The 27,444-nt window shown below is 41.6% G+C and overlaps 1 long non-coding RNA gene across 1 annotated transcript; it reads right to left on the bottom strand.

The window, feature by feature from the left end:
* Positions 1 to 630: 630 nt before the first annotated feature.
* Positions 631 to 27,444, bottom strand: LOC128313934 (uncharacterized). The gene is made up of 3 exons (XR_008295081.1): positions 26,885 to 27,444; positions 6,562 to 6,705; positions 631 to 749 (listed from the first exon to the last, which is right to left on the bottom strand). It is a non-coding gene; the product is annotated as an uncharacterized LOC128313934 (long non-coding RNA).

Here is a 27,444-nt window from a genome sequence, read left to right as displayed (position 1 = left end):
AGGTTAAAGTTTACATCTCTAAGGAGGACACTCTCCTAAATAAGAAAAATCTCTGTAAATGGAAAGGGTGGCTTTAGAATATCTATTCTCCAGACCTTTCGATCATATTCTCTAGGATTTAGATTTTTTTTTCTCTTTCCCATTCCATAAGCCCAATGCCCTCTACCTATCACACCACCAAGGTCTTCTCATTTCTAGGACATTGCTTTTTCTGCTAAATTACATTGCTTTCCAAACCACTTTATTGAAGTTTCTCTTCTAAATCCATTTTTGATCTCTTGTACAAAAGGAATAGGATCACTTTTGACGAAATGTCTCTTGAATTAATTAATGATAAGGCTGTCTCATTCCCTGGAGTAAGGGCATGACCAGACTACATTTGCTTTTCATGAGTGAAGAGATATACTCATCGTGACTACCTCTTGCAACCCTCATACGCAGAACTAACCCTCTTTCTTAAAATCCCAAGTGTGAATTCCTACAGAAGATATTGTCCTAGGATTTTGAGAACTATTTCATCTTTTTTTTTCCTGATAATCATCTATTGAACACCTTTCATCTGCTGCCATCACACTGGTCACTAGACCTGTTTAAAGATAATAAGATTTGGGTTTGTACTCTAGAGGACAGAGAAAGTGAAAAAGACGTGATAAAGGTATGATAAGGAGCTATATGAGTACAAAGAGGGGCCCTTACCTTAGTCAGGGAGGTATCACTGAAAGCTTCATAACAGAGGTTCTAAGTTGAATCTTGAAAGACAAAAGGAAATAAAAGTTACATAGAAACCACCAGGGCTCAAAAGATACTTTGTGCAGATCAAACAATATGAGCAAAAATTTGGAGGAATCAAACCTTCGGTGCCAGTAGTTTAGAATTGCTGTAGCATTAACTATAAAGTGAGAAAGGGAAAAAGATACATTATACCTTTCTTATGTATTTATTTACTTCTCTGTGTTTTTCTGTCTTCCCCATTAGCTCTATAAGAGGAAGAATTTTGTACAAGAATGTGCATGGCCCCACCATTCAAACCAAGGTCCTGGATATAAGCCAGTGCCCATCCACTAAAGAGTGGATAAATCAAAGTTGGTATATCACAAAACATTTTCTAATATAGTGGTCGGAGTACAGTAATATAGGTTAGTCTTAGCAGCAATGTGTCCCAAAAGATTATGTGCATTATGATAGCTTTTTGAAGTGAAATCATCTGAAATCAAAATATATACTTTCTAGAAATACATATGATAGCAATAAATGTACACAAAAACAAAATATTCTGAAGGATGGTAACTTCAGAGACACAGGGAAGGGAAATAAAAGGATGAATCATATTTTTAGGCTTAGATTATTGTCAAGGTCTTAAGTCATGTTTTAGGCGGCATTTGAGGATGTTATAACATTATTAAAAATAATGAATTATCAGTGCATGGCAATGTTAAGAATGTGCCATAAAACAAACACTAAGCTGACTTTGTGTGGCCAAGTCTCAAAGAAGAAACAGGAGGAAAAGGGGGTACTCCTGAGCACCTGCATTCTCTTGAGTGGGAAAGGGGGGCAGGGGTATTCTGTGCTCTGTAATCAGGCCATTCAGGTTCAAATTACAAACATGCAGCTTTCCAGCTCTGTGATCTTGGATAATTCTTTTTTTTTTTTTTAGTTTATTTATTTATTTTGAGAGAGATGGGCTGGGGGGAGAGAGAACACAAGCAGGGGAGGAACAGAAAGAGAGAAGGAGAGAGAGAGGATCCCAAGCAGGCTCCACACTGTCAGAACAGAGCCTGATGCAGAGCTCAGACTCATGAACCGTGAGATCATGACCTGAGCTGAAATCAATCAAGAGTCAGACACTTAACTGACTGAGCCACCCAGCCACCCCTTGGATAAATTCTTTAAAGGCTTGTGCTTTTCCTTGACTGTAAATGGAAGGATTAAAAAAATATCTTCATTTTAGGTTTGTTTTTTTTAGATTAAATTAAATATAGGTAAATGCATATGCCTGGCATATAATATTAAGTAAATGTAATATATCCAAAGAATAAATGAATACTGTTAGTAGTATTGGACTAGAAAATGAAAGACCTTGTATATATGCTAAATAGTTTCTGCTTTAACTGTAAAGGCTTTGAGAACTCCAGAAAAGTTTAAGTCAGGAAATAACATGATTAGACTTTCATTTTCAACAGGTCCCTATATTTGCAATATTGTGGAGGAATGTAAGAATTTCAATAAGGAGGCTAATTAATATATTATTACAACAGTTATGGAGAAATGTGATGGAAGCCTAATTTAAGGCAATAGTAGTGGAACAGGAAAAGTGAGAACACAAATGACAAAATAGTGAGGAAAGAGAATCTTGGTGCACAGTTGTCTATGGAATGATGAGTGTGGAATGACTCCCGGAATTTAGGATTGTGGGATGAGTGAAGGCTGGCCCTGTTCCCATGATACGAAATACAGGGGGAAAAAATGGAGGTTTATCAATGCTATTGACATTTTGGTATGAATAAACCCTGTAAATAGAGAAAGAGCAGTTTTACAGGGGAAGATAATGATTTCAGTGTTGAATGTATTGGATATATCAACTCTCAGATGCCTCTGGGGTATACAGGTGGTACTTTCTAATGAAGAGTTAGATATTAAGAGCATGATTCAGGAGAAAAGTCTGAATTTCCAACACAGATTTGGACACTTAATTTATATCCTATAGCTAAAGCCACTGGAGACATTGAGTCCACCTAAGGGGAGAAAATGCAATAAAAAGTTAAAACACTGAAAATATAAGCATGAAAATCCACCAGTTCAGGATGAGCAGAAGGTAAACTACCAAACAGATAATTCTTTTTTTTTTTCTTGTCTTATTACACTTGCTAGGATCTCCACTACTGTTACATAGCAGGGAGAGCAAGCTTTAGTGCGTTGTTCACAAATATAATGAGAATGCTTCTAAAGTATTCACCATTCAGAATGGTACTTCCTTGAAAATGTTAGTGGATATAACAGCAAAGATTGTTAAAAGGCTTATTTCCAAGGAGATAAAACTTGGATCAAGGACACAGATAGAGGAAGAAGCTTGAAAAAGTAACATACAAAGGCCAATATACTTCTTTCTCCGAGAATGGAGAAAAGTGCTTATAGTTTTTATTGTTTTCTAATAATTACTTCTCTTTCTTTCATATAAAATATATGAAATATTTAACTTACTTAGACTAACTCTTGTTACTATTATGCCAATAAAATCAGACCAATATCTTGGGCTAAGTTTCACAGGTTTAGGGAATAGAGAGGAGTTTATGCCTTCTAGTCTCATTTTTTTTTAAGTGGTAGGTAATCTGGATACAGATATCTTAATGGATCCAATATGTCCCCCTAAAGTCTAGCAACCCAAAGCTTTACGTGGCAGAGCTGAATAGGACTGACCTCATTTAGGGAAAATGATCCTTATATATGATTTTGCTCCATAATTAAGTTCTGTTGTTACCCAAAACGTGAGAAACATTGGGAAATTCTCTTCAGATTGAGACAAAAGAAGTCTCTCAGAGAAAGATGAAGATGTTGAAATACAAAATCCAGAATGATCTAGGTCAGGGCTAACAAACTACAGCTTGTAGGCCGTATCTTTCTGTTTCTCTGTAGCCTGGGGGCACTTGAGCTGGCCAGCACTAAAGTTGCAGAGACCAAGCCCAGGCATCCACCCTGTGCCCCACACTCCACTCCCAGCACCTGCCTCCCCAGCCAGCAGCTGACGCTTGCTACTGCCCAAGGCCAGCTCTTGATACCCCTTGAATTTGAGGGACTTTGCTATTAGCACTGGGTGTTGGAATCTCTGTCCAAGAGTCGCCTCACCACCAGGCCCCACCCCTTGAGCCAGATGGTCTTCCACCAGCAAACAGCAACTGGGTGCAAAGCTTGCCACCACCTGGAACCACCCAATCAAGGCAAAGGGCAGGGATTCTCTCCCTTGTTGTATAAATAGCTTCAGTTTTGCCTCTCGGAACCACAGAGCCTAAAACAGTTACTACCTGGCACAGAGAAAGTTTGCCAGTCCCTGGTATAGATCCTTTCTTGGAAACTGAGTAAGGGGAGGAGACAAGAATAAGAATTTCTTCCAAAGAAAATTGCACTGGTTTGTCCAGCTAAGGAAAACGGATCTTTTTTCTGCCCAGGTGAACTAAATTACCAAATGTAAACAGCACAACTTTGTTACAGTTAGGGTAATTCAGGTCTTCTCCTTTGGAGCACCCTGACATCTTAGCCCCAGTAAGTCCTCTGCATCGACAGATATAAGGGGCATCCCTACCTTCTAGAGCAGGTAGCAACCACCTGCCTCTCTCCAACGCAGTTGTGACAACCAAAATGTCTCCAGACGTTGCCAAATGATCCTGGGCTGGGGGCAAAAGTCATCCCCCAGGTTGAGGACTACTAGAGTAATTCAAAGTAATCAAATCCCCTAGACCTGGCTCTTCCTATTCTATCAACATTTTAACTTTGGAAAAATTACTCCATCCCTTCTGGGAAGTTATTTTAACAGTATTCTTTCCTGCCCAAGTATAAGAATTTTAATCGCTGGGATATCTGTATCGAAATCTTCCCCTGGTGGTGTGGAGGGGAAGGGAAGGGTAGTGGGGTACAGGGTGAGAGGTAAAGAGGGAAGTATGTAAAAGGCAGAGAGAGGTGAACACTCCAGCCAGTGAAGGTGCTTCCTCCTTGAATATGTTGGCAACACAGAAACCAGGAAAGGGGACAGAGCTGAGAACCAAGGCGCTGTTATCGTAGAGGAGTCCAAAGGTTTGCCAAAGACAAAGAAGCCAGAAGCATGGATGAAAGCAGCATGCAGAGCCCGAAAGACGATGGCCAGCGCATCGCATAAGTGGGGAAACATCCAAGACCACTGCTTTGAAAGGCTTCATTGCCTAGGGCTATTTTTTGTAGCTGCCATATGGCATGTGAACTGTCCAGCGAAAGTGAAAGGGCCAGAGAGGATATCGACATAACTGATTGGATCTTATTGGCACTTACGTTAGCAAAAGGAAGTCAAATTCTCTATTCCATCACCAGTTCATACGATGGAGAACATGGTGGCACATCTGTGTGAATGGAAGCCAGTCTCTGTTTCTAAAGCTTCAAGTTTCCTGGCACTCACAAAGCAGAAGGCCCACAGCAAGCTGAGATAGAACATGTGTAGGAAGGGGCTCTAACCCAAGAGGGACCAGAGCAAGAACCAGCTAAGAATGCTCTGGTCTTCCCGTAAGTCCTCACTGCTGGCAGCGCTGCCTGAGCATCTTGGTTAAGTCTCTTCTCCACCAGATGCAAATTTGTCTTGGTATGCAGAGCCACCTCCCCCCACCCCGCAGGCTGCCCCAGACAATGTCCTCCGGGCTCTAGCTGCTTCTGCCACTGTAGCCCCATCCTTAGCACTCAGGTAACAATGTACCATATGACACAAGTGCTTCTGAGAGTCATTTTTTTCTCTGTGTATCTTTCAGTGCTTTTTTTGTTGTGTTCCTCTTGTTTTATTAGAGTGTCTTGCTCCCGCATAATTTCCCGCTGTGACTGGGACAGTTGTCTGCATCGCCACCGCAGGTACTCAGTAAATGCAGCCCGCCCACATGACCACTCAGATGAGGACTCCCATCCCCGGCATATTAATGACAAGATTTCTTTCGAGATGACAGAGCCGTTGTGTTGTATCTACGCTGGGGAGTCTTTGAGTCTCTGTTGGTCTCTGCCTCATTATCTCTTTTTTTTCTAAAGGTTTTATCAGTCATACACACAAGAATTCTAGCCATGTCTCTTCCCCTAGGAACAAGAATATGGACAAGAATAGCAAAATGAGATTCAACTTAGAAAAGTACATGGAATTTTCCCCAAGAGAGTCTAAGAATGGGGCGTGGGGGTGGGATTCAACGAATTGGAGAGGAGTACATTAGAAAGAAAGAAATGGGGACAAATAGCAGAACAAGAGCACTTCTTTTAATGGTTTGACCTTGAACACCCTGGATCAATTTGTACTTGCCTTAATGAGACACCATAGTCTTCTTGTCTCCTTGATAGCAATGGCTATCGGTGGGTGTTGTAAGTATCCTACTTCAGTATGTACACAGAATACACAGCAATGATCATTCTCAACATTTAACCCTTCAAGTTCCCACCAGAATACAGTCTTGGGAAATGCCCCAGAACAAGTTCATTGATAGAGCAGTTTGGGAAACACCTTTTTCCTGTAGATGCAGTCTACACATTAGCATTGCTTAATTGTGTTAGGGACTGCATAATACATATAATGTCCCCACCCTGCTTTTCTTTGGCCCTGAAAGCTTTCCATCGTATCACTCACTCATTTCCAGTTGATTGCCAGGCTGAAAATCACAGCTTGGCATTGCAGGGTGAGTCTAGAGAAGGAGCTATAGTAGCAGCCAGAGGCTGCTGTCCAAAATATCTCCCCTCTCCTCCTACAATCTTACTAGGAAGCAAGGGAGCACCAGATGGGCCAGTCTCTCTCCCCCCATAACAGAAAGCTGTCATTAGCAGACACGGTGAGGAACAGAGAGAATGAAATGCACTTACTTGTTCCCCTAGGACTTTTGGAGGATTCCAGAAGGTAGCCTGAGGCCAGCAGCAGGGCCTTGTCTAGGATGGATCCGAGCAGGTGGCTGCTGGGAGCTGGATGGAGCTCGGCAGCCAAGAGGCTATGTCAAGCCAAAAGAAAATCTTGAAAGAGAAAGTAGGAGAGAGAGACATTGGGTCACTGTCCTTTCTGGTAAAAGCAATGACTGCAACAAACCAGCATAACCTCCCAGGCCAGGCAACTCACTGGGCTTCCTGTTGGCACTTTTCATTCTGTTTGGAACCCTGTGAGTGACAGTTGCAAGATGAAAAAAGAAAAAGGCAAGTCATGACACCTGTTCTTTTTCTTCCTCCTGTAATATAAGCTTCAAATCGTGCAGAAAGGCCAGAAGTTATACGATGACTCTCTGTACTGTCTGCTGTTAATGAGGCCTCCAGTGACATTTCCCCGCTAGACAGTGAACAGGTAACGATATTGGTTCTGAGAAAGGAGAGGTGGGTCACACCTGGGGGCGCCCCTGATTATTTCCGGCAGCCAACCCCCACCTTGGGGAAACTCTGGCCCTGGCAGGTATACTAATCATGGAAGAATGGCTGGGATGAAAGGCTCTGGATTATTGGGGTGTTGCTATGCCAGCCCAGAGAGCTGTCTCCAGATACTCATCTTAGGGGCTCTGCGAGGGAGCTGCCTGGGCAGTGAGAGGTGCTCCTCTGGAAGCTTCTGTGTCCCTGGGTAGCCCTTCGGCCACCTCCAGGGCTTTTCCCAGGCATTTGTTGACACTCAGTCATGCCATCCATAGGTGGGGTATGCCCGGCTTCCTCTAGAATCTCACCAGCATGCAACACCAAACAACTCGGTGACCAACACCGCTCAGTTTGGTCCCCCAAAGCTGCCCCCAGATAAAAGACTCTGAGAAGAGTACACTCAGAAAATGCTTCCTAAGATGGCAGTGTCTGGGTGCTTCTTGGGCATGCTGATTTGTTTGGGCAGATAGCATGAACCTTCATCCTTCTCACACCCCGCTTTCTTCAGATACCATCTCCAGAGGTGCAGCTCTGCCCCAACACAAACATGGCACATTGCTGTCACCAGTGTCACCCATGAACCAGGGCTCTCTTGTCCACTCCATGTGCCTCTGTCCCCCCTCCCCTTTTTTTTCTTATAGCTCAGTCTAGCATTACATTCCGAGCAAATGCTACTTCCCTGACTATGATTGATCCCCACTTATTTCATCCTGAATGCAAAGTATTTGATTTCAAGTGTGGTTCATTCTGCTCAGTGAACTCATTATGAAGTCAAGCTGAACATCTCACAGATGTGAAGCACCTTGTCTCCGAGGTTCAGCAATCTAATTTGGAATCTCATTATAGACCTTCCACTGGTGGTGGGCACAGGGGCAACTACCCGGCTGGTGTTTTCCTGCCCATCTCCTATCCCATAAAGAAACTGTCATTTCAATACCGGCACACCAGAATATTCCCCATTTTGGAAAATAGCTTTATTTATCTCTCCACAAATGCCTCTTGGCACTGATGAGAGAGTAATACTTTGTAGGCTATTTTATTAAGCATCTCAGGAGGTCAGGTGCTGGAAGAGACAGCTCGCAGCTGCTTGCTTCCCATCTATTTAGGAGGCTTCTCTATGGATCGTATGTTGCATTATGTTACGTTTTCTAAAGCTCACAGTATGGTTGTCATTTTGCTAAGAATCTATACACCAAGAATCTATGCTTGGCACTGTAATGTCATTTAACTCAGGGACGATGTGATTTCTGGTGTCTCTATGGTAGATGAAGGGAGAATGGGGTTGAAATAGAAAGTTAGCTCTATTTGCAGAGAGATGCATTGATTCTGAAAGATTGATGCATTCATTTTTTTTCACCTATTTGGCGCTTTCAAATTCAATGAGCATCCAAGGCTCAGGTCTGGCTACTAATGAAGTTTTTATTTCTCCACTTTCTGTCTTAAAACTTTGGTAAGGGAGAATATTTGCTTTTCCAATTGCAATTGTTTCCAATCCCCTACAGAGCAGGCCTAGCCTTGAAGAGAACCGGCACTTTGTTTCTTTGCTACAGAAAAGTAAAGAGATTCCTGAATCACACGGAAGGAGAAGCGAGCTGACTGGTGTTTGCATATATTAATAAATAGGGATAAGCTAACGCAGCGATGTCCCGCGACACGTACAGGTATTTGTCCCGCCTTGGATGTTAGCAAAAACACCTAGCATCACACCCTTCCTCCCGACTTGATCTAGGAAAGGGGTCAGCAAACTACAGCCTGCAAGTGAAATCCATCCACTACCTGTTTTTGTTTGTGTGTGCTTTTTTTTTAATGAAGTTGTTTGGAGCATAGTCACATCTATTCATTTATGCCCATTGTTGCTTTCAAGCTGCGAAGGCGGAGGTACGCCATTGTGACAGAGACCACATGGCCCACAAAGCCTAAGTTTGTGGCCTCTAAACTAAGAAAGGAATCTTACTGATTTTATTTAATTCATGTTTTAAAAAGCATGTGTTTTGAAAATAAAAATTTTTACCATGATAACTGGGATGAGGATTACAATGAGCACAGAATGAGAATCAGACCCTGCTGGGGGGTGCCTGGGGGGGGGCTCAGTTGGTTGAGCATACGACTCTTGATCTTGGCTCAGGTCACGATTTCACAGTTCATGAGATCGAGTCCCCGTGTTGGGCTCCATGCTGACAACATGGAACCTGGTTGGGATTCTCTCTCTCCCTCTTTCTCTCTCTCTCAAAATAAATAAATGAACTTGAAAAAAAAATCATACCCTGCTGGCCTTTCAAGAAGGCTTTATGATATTAAATCTCTGCCATTTCCACCCCCAAGGTTTGTTGAATAGAATAATTCATGAATAACAACAAACTGATACAATTTTTTTCATATTTTGAATGGGTTTTGACTTTGAAAAGCTGCCTCTCCACTGACTTTTGATTTCCACTTATAGACTAGGAAAGTAATTATTTCATTTTATTTTTATCGCATTACATTTTGAACAGACACATTACTCAGGAAAGGTGGAATTAAGAATAAGTGATATTAAAATTTTATACCACAGCCACCCCATAAAATTGTCTCATTGCCTGTATCTCTCCCCTTTTGGTCCTCTGTTCTGATAGTTTACCTTCGGTTGTTATGACACTTTAGACAGCGTTGGAAGCTTCAGTGGTGGTAGACCATAAGGATTGGCACACACCACAGAGCACTAGGCAGTTGGGATGATGCCAACCATTTATGGCTATTGCCTCCTGCATTCTGCTCTCAGAGCATGAGTTACACCCATTCGAGTATGGTTACAGTAAAGCAATGAGACTAGATGGAAGGATGAAGATATATAGATGATTAGATGCATGGGTGGATAGATAGATAATAGATAGATATATCATAGATAGATAGACAATAGATATATAGATAGAAAGAAAGGAGGAAAGAAGAAAGAAAGAAAGAAAGAAAGAAAGAAAGAAAGAAAGAAAGAAAGAAAGAAAGAAAGAAAGAAAGTTGAGAGAGACATGGTACTAGGAGTTACAAGACCCAGACCAGATTCAACTTTTACCTCTATACTCAACCAAGTCAGCTAGCCTCCCCAACGTAGTCATGTATTATGAGTATCTAATGAAATATTTTTAAGAGGAAATGTGATAATATATCTGGAAGTACATTGAAGTTACAAGTTTATAATTAGAAACTTACTATTGTGACAGGTCTAAAAATTACTTTTTACATACACTTCATTGCCTTTGCCCCAGCTCAAGCAAGAGAATCCTGGGCATTGTCCGGCCAACCCTGTCGCTGCTCCCTGCCCATAAACAGGACAGAGCTCCTGTAGCTGAAGCTGGGACAGGTCAGTGTGCATTGTAAGGGAACAGTGCGGGAGGCAGAGAAAGGACCGTGACTTGGGAGCTGAGGTAAGTCTGGGAGCTGTGGAGCAATTTGTAGTGCCTGATGGAAACAGAAAAAAGAGGAAATAGGGTTTCCTAAGTGCTGCTCCGGACCATGCACTTGACTATCCAACCTAGTCTGAAAAATGTAACAAATCTTTGCTGTTTCAAAATTCACTGGTTTCTGAAATATATTTCTTTCTACTGGAAAAAAAAAAAAGCAACAGAGAATAAACTTCATAGTTCATCCAGACTTTTAAGGGTGTATTATGCTTTATCATCATGAGTCCCTGCTTTGTTACACAGTATCACTCTGAGGCAGGCCTGAATTTATGCCAGTGGGTGGTTCTAGGTGCTTTTAAGTCATATACAGAAGATTGTCTCATTTAAAAAGCCCTCTTCCAAAATCCATTAGAAATGTCAATCATTTGTATTTGCCAGACAATGGCAGAGCACCATTTCCAGTGAGTCATGGTTAGAATATTAGTACAGAGATTTTCAAATTCCCGGGATGTGGGTTTATGGAGGTGTGATGAGAGCATAGTCGGAAACAAAAAACATTTTCAACCCATCCTCTTAACACAAACTAAACAGCATTCAAGACACATCTCCTTGTCTGCTGGTGATACATAGAACACAGAGCCAAGGATGAAAACTGAAACAAAAAAATAATGGGAATTTTTTAAAAAGACATGAGGACACCTGCTTGTCAGTCCCTAGAAAGGCCTTCAAGACTGAGTTAACGTGATGATGAACCGACCTTAAGCATTTGAAACAAAAGGTAAAGGTTAACGACATAAGAAAAATCATTATTGAGCACCTACACTGTGACAAAAATACGGTTCACATGTATTTTCCTATTTAACCCACCAATAAACACAATGACCATTATTGTCTAGAAAAGAAGCTGACGGCTAGCAACCTGGCGATGCGGGGCGGGGGGGGGGGGGGGGGGGGGCGGGGGGGGTGGTTGAGACCTGCACACAGGTGCCTTGATTCTGACCAGCTGGGTTCTGCTCCTGAGGGAACGGTAGCAATGAGCTAGCAGACCTCAGGTGAGAATGTGAACCATCCAAGTTCACAACGGCCGATGGCCCCACCACACTGATCTTATAGATGAGGCTCTGAGAAGTTAAGTGACTTTTCCAGAGTGACATAATTAACTAGCGGATATCCTAGAATTGCCACCCCCTTAGTCACACTACCCCTGTCTGTGAAACTGCAGGCAGGGGAAGACAGGCAGCCCAGGGCCAGGAAACCTAGGCACTGAAGAAGAAGATTCATTGGCTTCCACGAACGTTTGCTTTCCTAATGCTTCTTCTCTTGGCATTTCTAGTCACCTTGCCATTTTATTTTGTTTTCTATATATTAAAAAAAAAGAAATCTTGGGCCATCTGGGAGGCTCAGTCAACTAGGAGTCCGACTCGATTTCAGCTCAGGTCATGAGCCCAGGGTCACGGAATCGAGCCATACTTCAGGCTCCTCGCTGAATGGAGAGCCTGCTTAAAACACTCTCTCTCTCTCTCTCCGTCCCCCACCCCTGTATCCCTCCACAGTTCTCTCTCTCTGTAAAAAGATAAAATTAAGTGTGGCCAAAATTATGACTTTTAAATATTATTCTTTGTATAGATTATAGAAGACAACCAGGTATTTTAGTCTCCTAAGGTTGTCATGAAAAATGTCACACAAGCTTTGTGGCCTAAAACAACGAAAATTCATTCTTTTGTAGTTCTAGAGCCCAGAAGCAAAAAATCAAGGTATTGGCCTAGTTGGTGCCTTCCACAAGCTCTGAGAGAGAATACATCCTATGTTTGTCTCCTAATTTTTGGTATCTGATGGAAATTCTTGGTTTGCCTTGACTTGAAGCTACAGAACTCGAAACTTTATCTCCATTTTTACCTGGATCTGTGTCTGTGTCGTCTTTGTTTTCCTCTTTTTTTTTTTAAATTGTTTTATGTTTATTTTTGAGAGAGAGAGAGAGAGAGTGCACGCGGGGGAGGGACAGAGAGAGGGAGACACAGAATCGGAAGCAGGCTCCAGGCTCTGAGCTCTCAGCACAGAGCTGGACGGGGGGCTCAAACTCACGAACCGCGAGATCATAACCTGAGCAGAAGTCGGACGCTTAACCGACTGAGCCACCCAGGTGCGCCCCTTTGTTTTCCTCTTGTCATTGGATTTAGGGCCAGGATGACTTTATCTGGAGATCTTTAACTGAATTACATCTACAAAGACTCTATTTCCAAATAAGGCCACATTCACAGGTACTGGGGGTTAGTACATGCCATGTCTTTTGGAGGAACACCGTTCGACCCATTATACCAGCCAATGCACTGTGACCCCCAAGGTGATATCTAACCCTATGGGAGCAACAGACCCTGTAAACCATGCTGCAATAATAAATAAAAGGGAAGTTGTCATCTTATCTCTCAGAATCATAGACATGTTTGCTATTAACTGGGCTTTCCAAGGATTTAGTAGGGACTGTGGTCTGAGCCCCAGTGATTTCACTTCTGTAACCTTGAGTAAGCTGCTAAATGTCCTTGAGCTTTAGTTTCCTTGTCTATAAAACGGGGGAACAATAGTAACATCTACATCCAATTTGGAGCGTTATGGAGCAACAATAGTAACATCTATATCCAACTTTGACAATTATATATATAAAGTTATTTTTATATTGTACAACAGTAATTTTATTACTAGCTACTTCAAAGTCCTAGTAAATAAGTCCATTTCCGTTTTTATTTTGCATAGCTTTTCCTTCTTCCATTCTTTCAGGATCAGTATTATTCCCCAGTATTTTTTGCAAACTTTAATTTTACATCAGATGCCTAGCACAATCGAAAATAGCTTTCTATATTTTATATTTATATTGAAATTATTATATGCAGGTGGACGCAGGAAAGAAGAGGTGGCATTAACAACAGGTAATTATGAAATCAAATATTTCCAAAATGAAAATACATTTAAATATTTCGCTACATTCATAGCTCACAATATGGCTTATCCTAATATCAGATAAACAAGAAAAAAAGCAAGAGAAAAGTTAAATGTCTTTGGCAAACATCATGTAAACTTGTCCTTCTGAAAACAGTTTCATGATCATTTAAAAGGAAATGAATAATATAATTCAAAAATATAAATAGATGATCATATTGGACTGCAATGAGAGCAGATGTTTTAAGTTATGTAAAATCTTACCCCATCTGGTAAACAGTAAAAATGTCTCAACAACAACCCACAGATGAAATGTTGCCAATAAAGTGAGAATAGTGGGGATTGGGTAGAAGTCAATTTTACTGGATTACTTCATAAAAAAGTTAAAGGCTATTAATATATATATAATATTACAAATATATTACAAATATATAATATTACAAATAAATAACATTGCAAATATATAATATTGCAAATGCTTCCAGTGAAAAAATAAAAAATATATATGAATAATGTATATATAAATTATATATATATATTTTTTAAATATATAATTTCACCTCTTACAGCTATTGTCATTCCACAAACTAGTTTCAAAAAGTTTAGAAACTGCATGGTAAAGTATACTACCCATCACAGTTGTTAAACAGTTTGCTTCCTCCCAGTGGGCCTGGATCCTAGAACCCCAGACTAGAGTGTTATGTGTTCAAGTTAACGTTTTTAAGAATTTTTTTAACGTCTATTTATATTTGAGAGAGAGACAGAGTATGAGCAAGGGAGGGGCAGAGAGAGAGGGAGACGCAGAATCCGAAGCAGGCTCCAGTCTCTGAGCTTGTCAGCACAGAATCCTGTGTGGGGCTCAAATCCACAAACTGTAAGATCATGACCTGAGCCGAAATCGGACGCTCAACTGACTGAGCCACCCAGGCGCCCCTGTATGTTCAAGTTAATTGAAACATTTACCCCACCTCCCATCTAGGAAGGTTGAGCACCAATAGGAGAATAAAATTAGAGATGGACCAGACTCCCGCTGTTGCAGAACCCATTCTGTTTGTGAAGAGTAGGCGAATCTATCAGGAACATTTGGTTTATGTCAGTTTGCCTTATAGCTGGGTTTCATTGTGTGAAACTATTTCCAGTCTTTTCAGCTACAAATAGGTGGCTACCAATAAACACTTGCTGCATTATTCCAAGTTGAATTATTACCAGGGAAGTTTTATAAGAGCATTAGAATGGAATCTCTTCAGACAGAAAGTCTGTCCTTCCACCTCTCTACCTCTTGGGTCTAAAAGTTGATATTTGCATCACATTTCCTGCCCCTCTTTTTTACTGCTCTACAGAAATACACTTAAGATTCACCTACCACAAAAAAAAAAAAAAAAAAAAAAAAAAAAAAAAGCCTGTTAAAAGGTAAATGAATCACTCCCTAAAATGTGCGGATTCTTGCTTAGAACAATTGGCGGATTTCTCACAGTCATGAAGGGCAACCCTAAATGCGGAGAGAAATAAAGTGAAAGGAAGAGATCTGAATTATAAGGACAAGTTAATGTGCTAATTCTTAAATATTTGTTCTAAGAATTCAATTACAGGGGTACCATATTCCCACAAACACATACCACCCCACTCCCCAATGTTCTGTGTATACTAGAAGTTTGTTTAGCAGACATTTTTCATAGATTAGTAGAAACGAGACAATTAACACTACCTGGCCAACATGAGCAACTTGAATTACGTATTCTTTTCAGCGGTTTTCTACCCTTACAGACCGAGTTCTTGCAAATGCTTCCAGTGGGAAAATGATAACCATTAATATTCCTTTAGACTAAATAAGCCCTGGTCTTATAAGGCTATCTATATTAGCTTTGAAAAATATACATCAAACAATATCACATTGCTGCTTAAGACCCACCAGTGGCTTTCCGCTGCATTTAAAACAGAGCCCACACTCCTGGTCCTGAGTAGTCTGGCTCCTGCCATCTGCCCAGGTCTACCTCCTACCTCTCTCCCCCTTATCACAAAATAACTTCAGACCATTCCTAGAATACGCCAAGATTTTCCTGCCTCCAGATTTTGTCAGTCCTATTCTCCAGAATGTTCTACTTGGCCTGCCCACTGCCACTCACCAGAATGGCAATTTTGCATCCCTCTGGTCACCGCTACAATGGAGCCTGCTCTCACACCCAATGAAATGTCTCCCTTCCTCAGAGACTGTTTTATCCTGCATCCTGTTTGCTTTATGACTTGAATCACAATTTGTAATTATTTTGTTTGTCTGTGTTTCCTGTTTATTGTCATTCTCCCACCACCAGAGCATAAATTCCATGAGAATGGGGACTATGTGTGTTTTGTTCTATTTGTTTCCCCCAGCACCTAGAAGAATGCAATTAGAATGCACTTAATAAATATCCTTTGGATGTGCAAGTTTTAGAGAGAGACACAGTATGAAATGACTCATTATTCTCAGAGAATTCACAGTCTGAAGGGAAGAGAAGATAGAAACACAACCAGAATAAGCGAGGAATATGGAAGTGCTAAAACTGGGGAATGGAAGCAAAATGCAAAACCAGAGCATGGAGACAGAAAATAGGCAGTAACGATCTGAATAGAGTTATGGAGATTTCATTTAAAAAGATGAAATCTGAAAGGGCTCCTTAAATGCGATAAGAACATCAGGAACAAAGGCACAGGAGGAGACAAGCACAAGAGTGTGTGCTGAGCAGTGGGGAGTTTGGGATGGCACAGCACTGGGTGTGTGTACAGGAAGTGATCCGGGAACCGCGCGGGGAAGGTGGCTTGGGGACAGAGAGGAGACAGCATCAATGCTCTGCCAAGGTATTCAGATCAAACTTAGGGGACACTCAGAGAATGGTCCCCTCAGCAGAGAGAATGCCATGTAGTCCTATGGAAGGGCGGACCCTAACAGGGCCGGAGCGAAGGGGGGCCAACAGAGGACCTGCCTGGCAGAGTTTGCTTTGATGTCTCAGTGAAAGGCTTTTCACCACTCTTACTCTGCTTCAGCATCTCCGGCTCTTGATTGAATAAGCCCTCCAGAGATAATGGTTCCATCAGTTGTGCGTCAAAAATGAAACCTTACATTTTCCCCTAAGTGCATTTCATTACCAGTAGTTACCTCCCCCCCACCCCCCAATTCTCAAAGGCTCTGGCGAGTGATAAAGGAAGAGGAGTAAAGACTTAGGTATTTGAGGTTTATGTGTCTAAGTAATGTTTTTAAACTCATGTCTAGTTTTATCAAGAGAGGAAATCAGGCAATTTTTCACAGGGTGAAGATAATGGCTTATGCCGGTGGCAGTTTAAGTATCTCCAGTGCCCCTCTCCCTTTCACCGGCTTTAATGCCTGCTACAGCAGCCCTCAACCTCAGCCAGACGAAGGCTGATACAGTCAGTGGACTGTTTTACTAAGATAAGAATAAAGGTGAAAATAAGTCTTTATGCTCTGGGCACATATGTTTTGCTCTATGATAGCAGGAAACCCATCCATTAGCTTTGCACAAAGCTGTTTTCTAGGTGACGTAACAAAAAGAGATTTTAAGTCATCAGAAATAACAGCAAAAATCCCCTGTAAGACCTATGTTCTTCTCGATTCCCTTTAAAAATGTGCTGGTAGTTTCACTTTTTAGTGCTACCTAATTCAGTATTTTTAATGTGGACAGTTTTGACTCCACCATATCCACCACTGTCTATGATGATACCCCTTCTGCCATGCTATTTCTTTTTTTAATTAATTAATTTATTTTGCATCTTTTACAAACATGGTTTATTTTTTTTTAATATAATTTATTGTCAAATTGGCTAACATACAGTGTATACAGTGTGCTCTTGGTTTCGGGGGGGTAGATTCCCGTGGTTCATCACTTACATACAACACCCAGTGCTCATCCCAACAAGGGCCCTCCTCAATGCCCATCACCCATTTTCCCCTCTCCCCCACTCCTCCATCCCTCAGCTTTTTCTCTGTGTTTCAGAGTCTCTTACGGCTTGCCTCCTTCCCTCTCTGTTTGTAACTATTTTTCCCCCTTCCCTTCCCCCATGGTCTTCTGTTAAGTTTCTCAAGTTCTACATATGAGTGAAAATATATGGTATCGATGGCCAAAAGACACATGAAAAGATGTTCAACATCACTCATCATCAGGGAAATACAATTCAAAACCACACTGAGATGCCATACTATTTCTAAACATTGGTGGTGAAGTTAAGCACTGGTTTGTTACAAAGAGTCTCATGGCTTGATCAAGCCTCAAAGTTGGGGCTGGCTTTCACATAATCGTCTGAACTTTATCACTCAGAACCTACCTGCCTTTAACCATACACGCAGAAAGTAAAATACATAATAACTTCTGTGTTATTTGTATGGGCTTATATAGCCGTGCATCCAAACACTGAAGTATTAACATATGCTGACAGGTCTAGAATCCTGGGGCAGGGAGGGGCAGGGGTGGAGGGAAGGGGAAATAGAGCAGCCTCCCCAAGAGCAGCCGTCATGACCCACAGGTTTAAGGACTTGCTTCTCTTGAGCTCCTAGAGTCTTGAACTTCAGGCCGGGAGGGTATGCATCACATATGTGAAGGTTTTCTTCCACCCTAACTAATGACCTTCTATCTTCTCTGTGTGTCCATAGTGACTATGCTGTATATTGTAGACACTCAATAAATATCATAAAGGTAAATAATATGAACGGAAGACATATTTGAAGTTTGTAAACTTAGAACAGTATTGGTTTTGTTAAGACTCCAAGTTATATCAATATAGCAGGTATATTGGGAAATTCATAGAAAAATACTCATGCTTCGCAAAATACAAGTCTGACCATACATCTCCCTACTTAAAGACTTTCAGTGGCTTTGCACTGCATTTAGGTTAAATCCAAACGTCTTCCTATGGCTAAAAGTCCCTGCCTGATCAGACCCTCTGTCCATCACGTATAATTCTTTCCTTCACCCGCTGCACGCTCTAGGCCATTCCAGTTTTTGGAACACATCTAGCTGTCACCTTGCTTGCAGGGCTCTCACCTGCCCCATTCTAATATTTTTAAAACTAAGTCCTTCTTTCATTTTAGATCTCATCACAGAGTCACTCCTTCATCAAGGCCTTTTCTTATTGAGTAAAGAAGGCCAAACATTATGGTTTTTTATTTGATTATCTGCCAACTTTGTAACCTCACCTCTTTCCTGTTTCCACCCTCCCCCCCGCCCCAGGCCTCAAATACAACTTTCCAATCATTTATTTATGTATGTCTTTGTCGTATGTGTGTGCTTGTGTGTTTTTGTGTCCGCACTAGGGAGTCCATTCCACGAAAGCAGGGCCCCTTTCCGCCTTGTTCACCATTGTATTCCCAGCATCCAGCATAGTGCCTGGAAGATGGGAGCAGTTCAATAAGTGCTGATCGATTTTAAAACTGAAGAGTAGGTGCCTGGTGACTGGAACTGTACTATTTTCTCCCAAAACTACATCTCTGGGGAACACTTGTAAGCACAATCATTTGAAAGCATCTCTGACCCACGTGTTGCAGACTATTCTTGGAGCAATGAGTCATTACATCTCTAGTACGAAGATCAAGTGATCGGCTACCTGGACAGTTGAGATTGAAATATAATCCATTTGTAGGTACAATTCCAAGTCATTTTGGTGAGTATACAACTACGCGCATTTAAAGGGAGCAATCCCTTTTGGAAATCTGGCTCATTAGCAACATTGAGGAGTAATGGAGTGTGATGAGAACATCAGTGCTTTCCTCCGGGGCAGTGCTGCCTTGGGGCCACTGTCTAATAACTAATCTCAGGTCTCTAGTCCTGGAGACTCTTCTCTTAGTCCTGAGAAACCCTGCCCGAGGCCACCCGCATACGCCTCGCTCCTGGCCTGCCTTGTCTCACAGAATTACAGACCTTTCTTTCCAATTCCGAAGCGCATTTTTGCTTCTTTAAATAGTAAAGAGCAATCCAAGTATCAATCACATGGAATGTTCCATGCCAGACGCGTGCTCTCAGCTCTTTATTATGAACGGATCACCCCCCCGCCTTATACAGTCACGTCTCAGTTTTGTATAAGTTGACAAATTTGGTTAGGGTTCATTTTCACTTCTCGACAGTTGCTCTGCTCATTTAAAATTCTCTGAAGCACAGCGCATGCCGTATGGAGATGAAATGCACAGCGTCCCTAGGAAATTTAAGTGGAAAGGCAATGGCTGTGTCTGCCAGGTTCATCAGAATCCACAGTTCCTCTCCCTAACTGTGCATCTTGCTCTGAGCGGTACACAAAAGGTCAGCTGGAATTCAAGTCTCATCTAGTGACCCCTAATCATAAAAGGGCACGCTTTAGATCTGGAACAACTCACGACTATTTTGGCACTTCTTGAGCGGCTCCCAGGGTGGGTCATGTTTGTTGACAGCGTAATAACCACAAGCGACTTCGACTGTCCAATTGCAACTTCACTGAGTTGAGGGGTTTGTGAATATACTCAGGACTCTCCAAAACGTCTGACCTTCCCAAACACTGAAATAAACTGTGAGTGTAATCACCGCCCCGAAAGGGCATCTGCGCAGGTTTGGTAACACGACTGGCAGTACGGACGGTAAAAATTGTCAAGCAACTACAAAGATTGAACACTCTAGTTAGAGGAAGAAACATGTATATAAAAAGCAAGAAGACAATATGAAGGAAGAGCTCATAAGTAAGGAAAAGTATATCCCTTCCATTCTTTAAACTGTACAGGGCTATCTCCCTGCATCTAGAAAAGCTTACAACTAGTTGCCAGTTACCATTACTAGTTAGCACCCAGAGCCAAATGACTCCATCATTTACCCATGATCACTTCTACAGCCTGTTGCCCCTCCTGCTCATTCCTCATTTCCTCCATGCCCGGCTTGTTTCTGCTCCGTGCTCAGGCCTCCATGCTCAGGCTGTTTGAGTTGGCTCTCTGACTTAAATATATATATATATATATATATATATATATATATATATATATTTAAATATTTGTTTATTTTTCAGAGAGAGAGAGAGACAGAGACAGAGCATGAGCAGGAGAGGGGCAGAAAGAGAGGGAGACACAGAATCTGAAGCAGGCTCCAGGCTCTGAGCTGTCAGTCCCGAGCCAGACGTGGGGCTCGAACCCACAAGCTGTGAGATCGTGACCTGAGCTGAAGTCGGAGGCTCAACCGACGGAGCCACCCAGGCGCCCCAATCGGCTCTCTGACTTGAAGGTTACCACCCAGATGGTAGGAAACCTCTCAGCTCAAAGGATACCCGTCCCTTCCTTACCTCTCCCATTCCTGTTTCATTGCCTTCAGTGCTTCTCGCTAGGATACCTTATTTACTAAAATTATCTTATGTACTTGTCTCCTTGTTTTCATTTGCCTCGCCACTGCAGGAAGGAAGCTCCACGATGGCAGGAACTTCGTACGTCTTATTCTCTGCTGTGTACACAGAACCTACATCTGCCACACAGTTCATAAGGTGTTATCAGTGTGCTTAATACATATGTAGTGGATGAATAAACTAACAATGAATAAAACATTAGTAACAGGAACAAACATGTTAAGGCTTTATAATAATAAAGAACAGCATCACACAGCACTGCAAAGAAAGTATAAAACGAGTAGAATAGAGGGGTGCCTGGGTGGCTCAGTTGGTTAAGTGTCTGACTCTTGATTTCAGGTCAGGTCATGATCTCACAGTTTCATGAGTCTGAGCCCCACATCAGGCTCTGCACAGACAGCTCAGGGCCTGCTTGAGATTCTTCCTCTCTTCTCTGTCCCTCCCTCACTTGCATTCTCTCTGTCTCTCTCAAGATAAATAAATAAACTTAAAAAAATGGGCGGAGTAGATACAAGGATGAGAGCAGTTCAGGGGAGAGGGAATCCCTATGGAATAAGCCCATCAGAAGGGGGTCCCCAAGGCAGCCGAGCCATAAGGAAAGGGTGCGTCTGGGGACAGGAGGCTTGGAGGAAGGCATTTGCTAGAACAGATGTAACAGAAAAAGCAATGTGTATAACATGTTAAGGGGCATATAAATCAATCAGAAGATAGAGGAGAGGGTTCAAGTAGGGACACAATAGGAAGTGAGAACAGAGCCTCTAATGTGGAAGGCTTTGAATGCTGGGTTTCAAAACAAAAAAAGGTAGCGTAGGATTATAAGCATTGAGGATAAATTTACAAAAAAGCAAGAAAAGTAAAATAAGAACAGCATGGGGTTAGAAGCCTTGATAGATTATAAAAGAGCAAGAAAATGGCCATCACAATGATCAGACAGTGCTATTTCCAGGTAGCAAGGTGTTACCAGAAGGCAACATGGTCATAGAAGACTGCACAAGAAGCTTCTAGAGCACTGGCAGTGTTGTTTGTTGATGGGGCCAGTGCTTATACAAGTATCCGCTTTGCATATATTCTTTAAAATATAGATAGATAGATAGATAGATAGAGATAGAGAGAAAGAGATATCTATACATATATAGAGATCTATATAGATATACAGATAGATATAGATATAGAGATATGTATATCAATATATAGATATACAGATATGTATATCTATATAGAGAGAGATAGATAGATATAGATATATAGATATATAGTTATATATATCTATATAGAAAGAGATCTCTCTATATAGAGAGATATCTATATATAGACAGAGATCTCTCTATATATCTATATAGTTATAGGTCTATATAGATCTAGATCTATATATATCTAGATATCTATATCTAGATAGATATCTAGATATCTAGATATAGATATCTCTAGATATAGATATCTAGATATCTCTGTAGATAGATATAGATATATAGATATCTATAGATATATACAGAGATATCTATATAGAGATCTATATCTATATATCTATATCATCTATATCTGTATCTGTATCTATCTATATATATATCTATATATCCGATGGCTGGGCTCACACTCCAGTTTTGCCACTGACAACCTATGTTTTCTACTGCCTTGACCTCCTTCCTCTGTGCCTCAGTTCTCTCCTTGGTAAAAACAGGGATAATTTACTACCAACTTCCCGGTGATCATGTCAACAAAATAAAAGAATACAGGCGAACACCATATAAAGGGTGCCTGGAAGGTAGTGAACACCGACTGCTGGCATGTGTTCCCATCAGGGCCCTTGGCCTCTGTCTGCCAAATTCCACTCATCTGGGACGCGTCTATACACAAACAGGAGTGCCTGGTTGTTTCTGAAAAGGCACTGACTCCTAAGGAGACTCGGTGAACAAGACCCATCCCACATCATGGAGACTCTCCCTTTATCCTAACAATATATTCCAGAAACTCCAGTGACTCAGGGTTGGAAGATTCATGAGCATGCATAGATCTCGAAGATGCAGGTCTTTCTAAGACAGATTACTGCTGAACTACCTGTCTTGGCCTCAACCTAAATTTGAGAAACTGTGGAACTGATATGCCAGTTACATTCTTAATAAGGATTTGCTTTCATAGCCACACCATCGAAAATCATCTCATGGTGTCCGCATACAGCCATATCGCTGCTTTCGGCTCTAAGAATTTTTTTTTTAATTTGAATATGCATGTAGTTACTAACTATGTGCCTAGCCTTGCTTTAGGCATTTTACAAATATTAAATCATTTCATCCTTATAATCACCGCTTAGGCTACTGAAGTTTTAATATGGGGGCGGGGGGGGGGGGAATTGTGATGAGTCCAGTTCAAAAACTACGGCTACGTAGAAGAATTACCTGGTATGTTAGTTTCTTAGGGCTGCCTTAACAAAGTGTCACAAACTGGCTGACTTGACACAAATGGTCTCACCGTTCTGGAGGCTACACATTCACAATGGAGTCAAAAGCCGAGCTGGTTCCTTCTGTGAGGTCTGTGACGAGAAACTGCTGGGCGGGCTCCCCAGCTTTTGCTGCTTGCTGGCAATCTTCGGCATTCCCTGACTAGTAGAAGCCTCACCCCGATCTCTGCCTTTATCCTCGCATGTTGTTCTCCTTGTGTGTGCAGGCCTGTGTCCAAACTTCCCCTTTTGATAAGGACACCAGGAAATTGGATGGGGACCCATCCTACTCCAGCATGACCCTGTCCAAACTCAACTATTACATCTGCAAGGACCCTGTTTCCAAACGAGGTCATATTCTGAGCTTCTGGGAATTAGGACATCAACATATGGATTTAGAGGGACACAAGTTCTATGTTCATTTAGCACATCCAGGCATAGGCATGATGCCTGTTTTGCAATAAAGTTCCTGAGTAATTATGGCCCAGCCATCCTGTGACCGGTCCATGAGCTTGTACCTGGAAATAATCAATATAAGCCAAGGAGATGATATGAAGGCTTTCTTCTGTCACAGGGTTTAGGAGCGGTTGGAATGTTCTGCCTGCAGTCATTCAGGCATTAGAAGCTAAGAATCCGAGTGCAGCGAAAACCTTAGCAATGCACAGGGAAGTATAGCTGTGGTGAATGAGTGGCTGCACCAGACAATGAATATTTCAGTGAGTGGAAGAGTAAAGAGGGAAGTCAGGTATGGCGTTAGGATTCAAGCCTGACATCAAGGTTGATGACAAAGCTGAATGATTTCAGAGGGAGAAGATCATTTTTCCCATTTCAACAGTGGAAGCAACGTGTATGAAGTGCTCACTCAGGGAAGGCCCTTCACTGAAGTGCCAGAAACAGAAAGATGGGTGAGACTCCACTCCTTTTCCCAAGGAGTTCACAATCTGTTGGGCAGAAGACAGATAAATGATTATAATACAATTTGATGAGAGCAATAATTCAGATGACCAAGATCCATGGGAGGAATCCAGGGGAACATGGCAGTCATTCAGAAAAAGTGACTTCAGGCTTAGGGACTCAGGAGGCTTAACCTCAGAAAAAAACCCATCTTGTCCTACAAAATAAACGTGAATCAGAGGGGGAACCAACATTCAGTCCTGGTATAAACAGGACCCAGATACAGGACTACAGATTCTGTTCCTGCTTATTACAGGGGTGTATGCTCAAGGCATGGGAACTATCCAGGGCCAGGGGATTGTTCTCTGATGATTCATTCCTTTTACAAGTGTTTTTGTTTTTCCCACTTGCTGTTTTCTCTGACACCTGTCCACTAAGTTATGCAATATCAGCGAGCAACTTCTTGAATTTCTGTAAAGAAACACACATCATGGAACTCAAAGAAATCAGAGAACTTCAGGGATTATCTACTCCAAGTCACCATCATCTCCAGTCCTCCAGGGCCATTATAGGTGACGTAGAAACAGGTCATGTTAAAATCAGAAGTATGTATCCATTAATGCTCGACTGAGCCTTTTCCAGGATTATTTTTGCATCATTTCAGGTCTGTCGACAACTTGTCAAGAGGAGACCATACGTGCGTATTTCCTGTAGATTACCAATTCATTTGGAAGGGGTATCAATCTGAGCAAAGACAAGGTGGCAGCTGAGAGCAGGAGGAGAAGCATCTTTGCACATCTTGCCCCTTGCTTCCTTGTGCATAAAAACCAGTGCTGATCTGTGCAGGTATGATTCTGCCAGAGCGGAGAAAGAGACAAATTCCTGCTATGCCACGGATTTTTTGTACTTAGGGGTTTACATCTTCCTTCCAAAAACATCTACGGCAATTATTTATGGATGTCTGGCTGTTTTAGTTTCCTATTGCTGCTGTAACAAATTATCACAAACTTAGTCATTTATAACAATGCAACTTTATTATCACACAGTTCTGTTGTTGGAAATAAAACGCGGGTCACACTGGGCTAAAAGTCAAGCTGTCAGCAGGACTGCTGTGTTCCTTTCTGGAGACTCCCAGCAAGAATCTGTTTCTTTGCTTTTTCTAGCTTCTGGAGGCTGCCTGCCTGCCTTGGTTTGTGGCCCCTTCGTTCATCTTCAAAGCACATCACTCCAATCTCTGCTTCCAGTGTCACATCTTTGCTGATTCTGACCCTTATATTAAGGGTCCTTGTGAGTACCTTGAGCTCACCCAGATAACCGAGGATAATCTCTGCATCTCAAGATCCTTAATTTGGTCACATCTGCATCAGTCCTTATTCATAACACATATTCATAAGTTTTGGGGATTGGGCCATGGACACCTTTGAGAAGCCGGGGCGGGGGGGGGAGGAGGAAGCATTATTGACCTACCACACTGATTAAGGAGCTATTTACAAGGTTTTGGCTCTCTTGCTTCTTGAACAAAACTCTACTATAGGAAGAGCACACCTGATCTTTTAGCCAACCCTGAATAACATCTTAGACTCCAGCTTAGACGGGCTTTAGAAAGCCAGACTCTTAGCAACCACCAAATGGGTGTTTCAGCTAAGATACCCATGTCTTTAGAGGAAGGAGGCAGATATGATAGACGACTGACTGAAATTTAGCATGTCTTTACACGTTAGCTTCTATGGAAGTTCCTCATATACCCAGCAGAGCATAGCATATTTTCTTGCACATAGGAGGCCTGTAGTGTCTTAATATTTATTGAAAGAGTTAAGGAGCCTGTTATAAAAAAAAAACAGGGGTAATTTGATATGCCAGTAGTTTTGCCTGGCAGCCTCAAAATTAATTTAAAAATAAAGGGGTTTTAGTCAGCAGGGACACAAAAACACTCCAAATTGGAAAAGTAGAAATTTCATTTTCATCCTCCAAACGGCTTAGAAAACAAAACAAACAAGCGAAACCATCTATTTCATAACAAGCTCCCACTCTTTACAGTATGTGTTAGATTTTTACGTGTGTTACACATACACTCCCTTGAATACGTGATGCTAATAAGTGAAGGTAAAACAGTGCAGGGCAAATCGACCCACTTTCCTGGCACAGTAAAAATAGTCTGTGAAACTAGAAGGAGAAACTCAGTGTTACTCAAATAACAAGTTTTATCTCTCGTTCGCCACCTGCTCCCACTCTTTCCTAAAACAAACTTGGCAACCACACCTTGTTCATTTTGTTTCATTTTCTATGAAAGTAAAATCTCATTCATAATCTCCACATCCTACGAGTCCGCTGTAAATGTGAGGTAGGCAGGCGCAAATTCATTTCCACCCACATAGTTTAAGGGTTTTTTTTCACCCACAAATCAGCAATAATAATAAATAGTGCTTAAGTTTTTCCCTAACCCCAACGTCTCATGCGAGATAGGAAAGCAGTAGCCCTTGTCCCCACCACCAAACATTTCTGGATCTAAAAATGTCTTAGCTCTGTAATCTCAAGGAAAAACTCATTTTCTTATGCACTTTTAAAATTAATAGTCTATAATGCAGTCTCTTTATGAGTGCGAGAGAATAGAATACAAAAACAAATGCTTATTTGTTCTCTCTGCTGAAATTGTCTCATGTTAGAAGAAGAAACTTTGCTTTCCACAGAAAATATTGGCTTCCCCATTAGCCATCTGCTAGATGGTGGGAATGTTCTATGTGGCTTTCTCAGCTGGAACATTTGGAAAATGAATACATTGTTGCAAGAACTCACATTGTTGGCCATAATGTTTGTGATAATGTTGTTGACTTACCAGATGTCCTGGAAATTCCTGGGGTGGAAGTATTTCCAGTCGTTCCAAACCCCTCCGTTTTGCTGCAGAATGGTGGTGGGTATGTAGGGCTTTTCGTTATTTCTCATGGTTCGCCACAGTATTTTTCATTCAGTCAATCTGTAGACTAAAACAAGGTGGAAAAAGATACCATCGAGCTTCTCATGTTGTTCCAAACTCTGCCTGAGCCCCAGTGCATAACAGATCTATAATTTGCCATTTTTCAAGTTAATTCTTTCTCCAACCCCGACTATCTACATGTAAGATTAAATAGTATGACCTTCATTGTACTTGTCTCCAGCTGGTAGAAAAGCAACAAAGTCTAACAGTTGAATGCTTTGCTCACTCATTATGCCTAAGGAGTTTGTTTGAAACGTGAATAACCTCTGTTTTCAGCCCTGGACTTCCCTTTTGAAATGAGATTAATGAAGTGATGAATAAAGTGAAAAGTCCTTTCCTCTTTGGCATGAAAATAGATTAGACTTCTTCTTTTGCAGATGGAATTATGTCTTACAGGTCTGCTTCTCTACCTGCTAGCCTTT

The sequence above is a fragment of the Acinonyx jubatus genome, chromosome A1, assembly GCF_027475565.1.
Source record: "Acinonyx jubatus isolate Ajub_Pintada_27869175 chromosome A1, VMU_Ajub_asm_v1.0, whole genome shotgun sequence".
In the NCBI taxonomy this organism is placed as follows: Eukaryota; Metazoa; Chordata; class Mammalia; order Carnivora; family Felidae; genus Acinonyx; species Acinonyx jubatus.
This window is presented reverse-complemented; position numbering and strand designations above follow the sequence as displayed.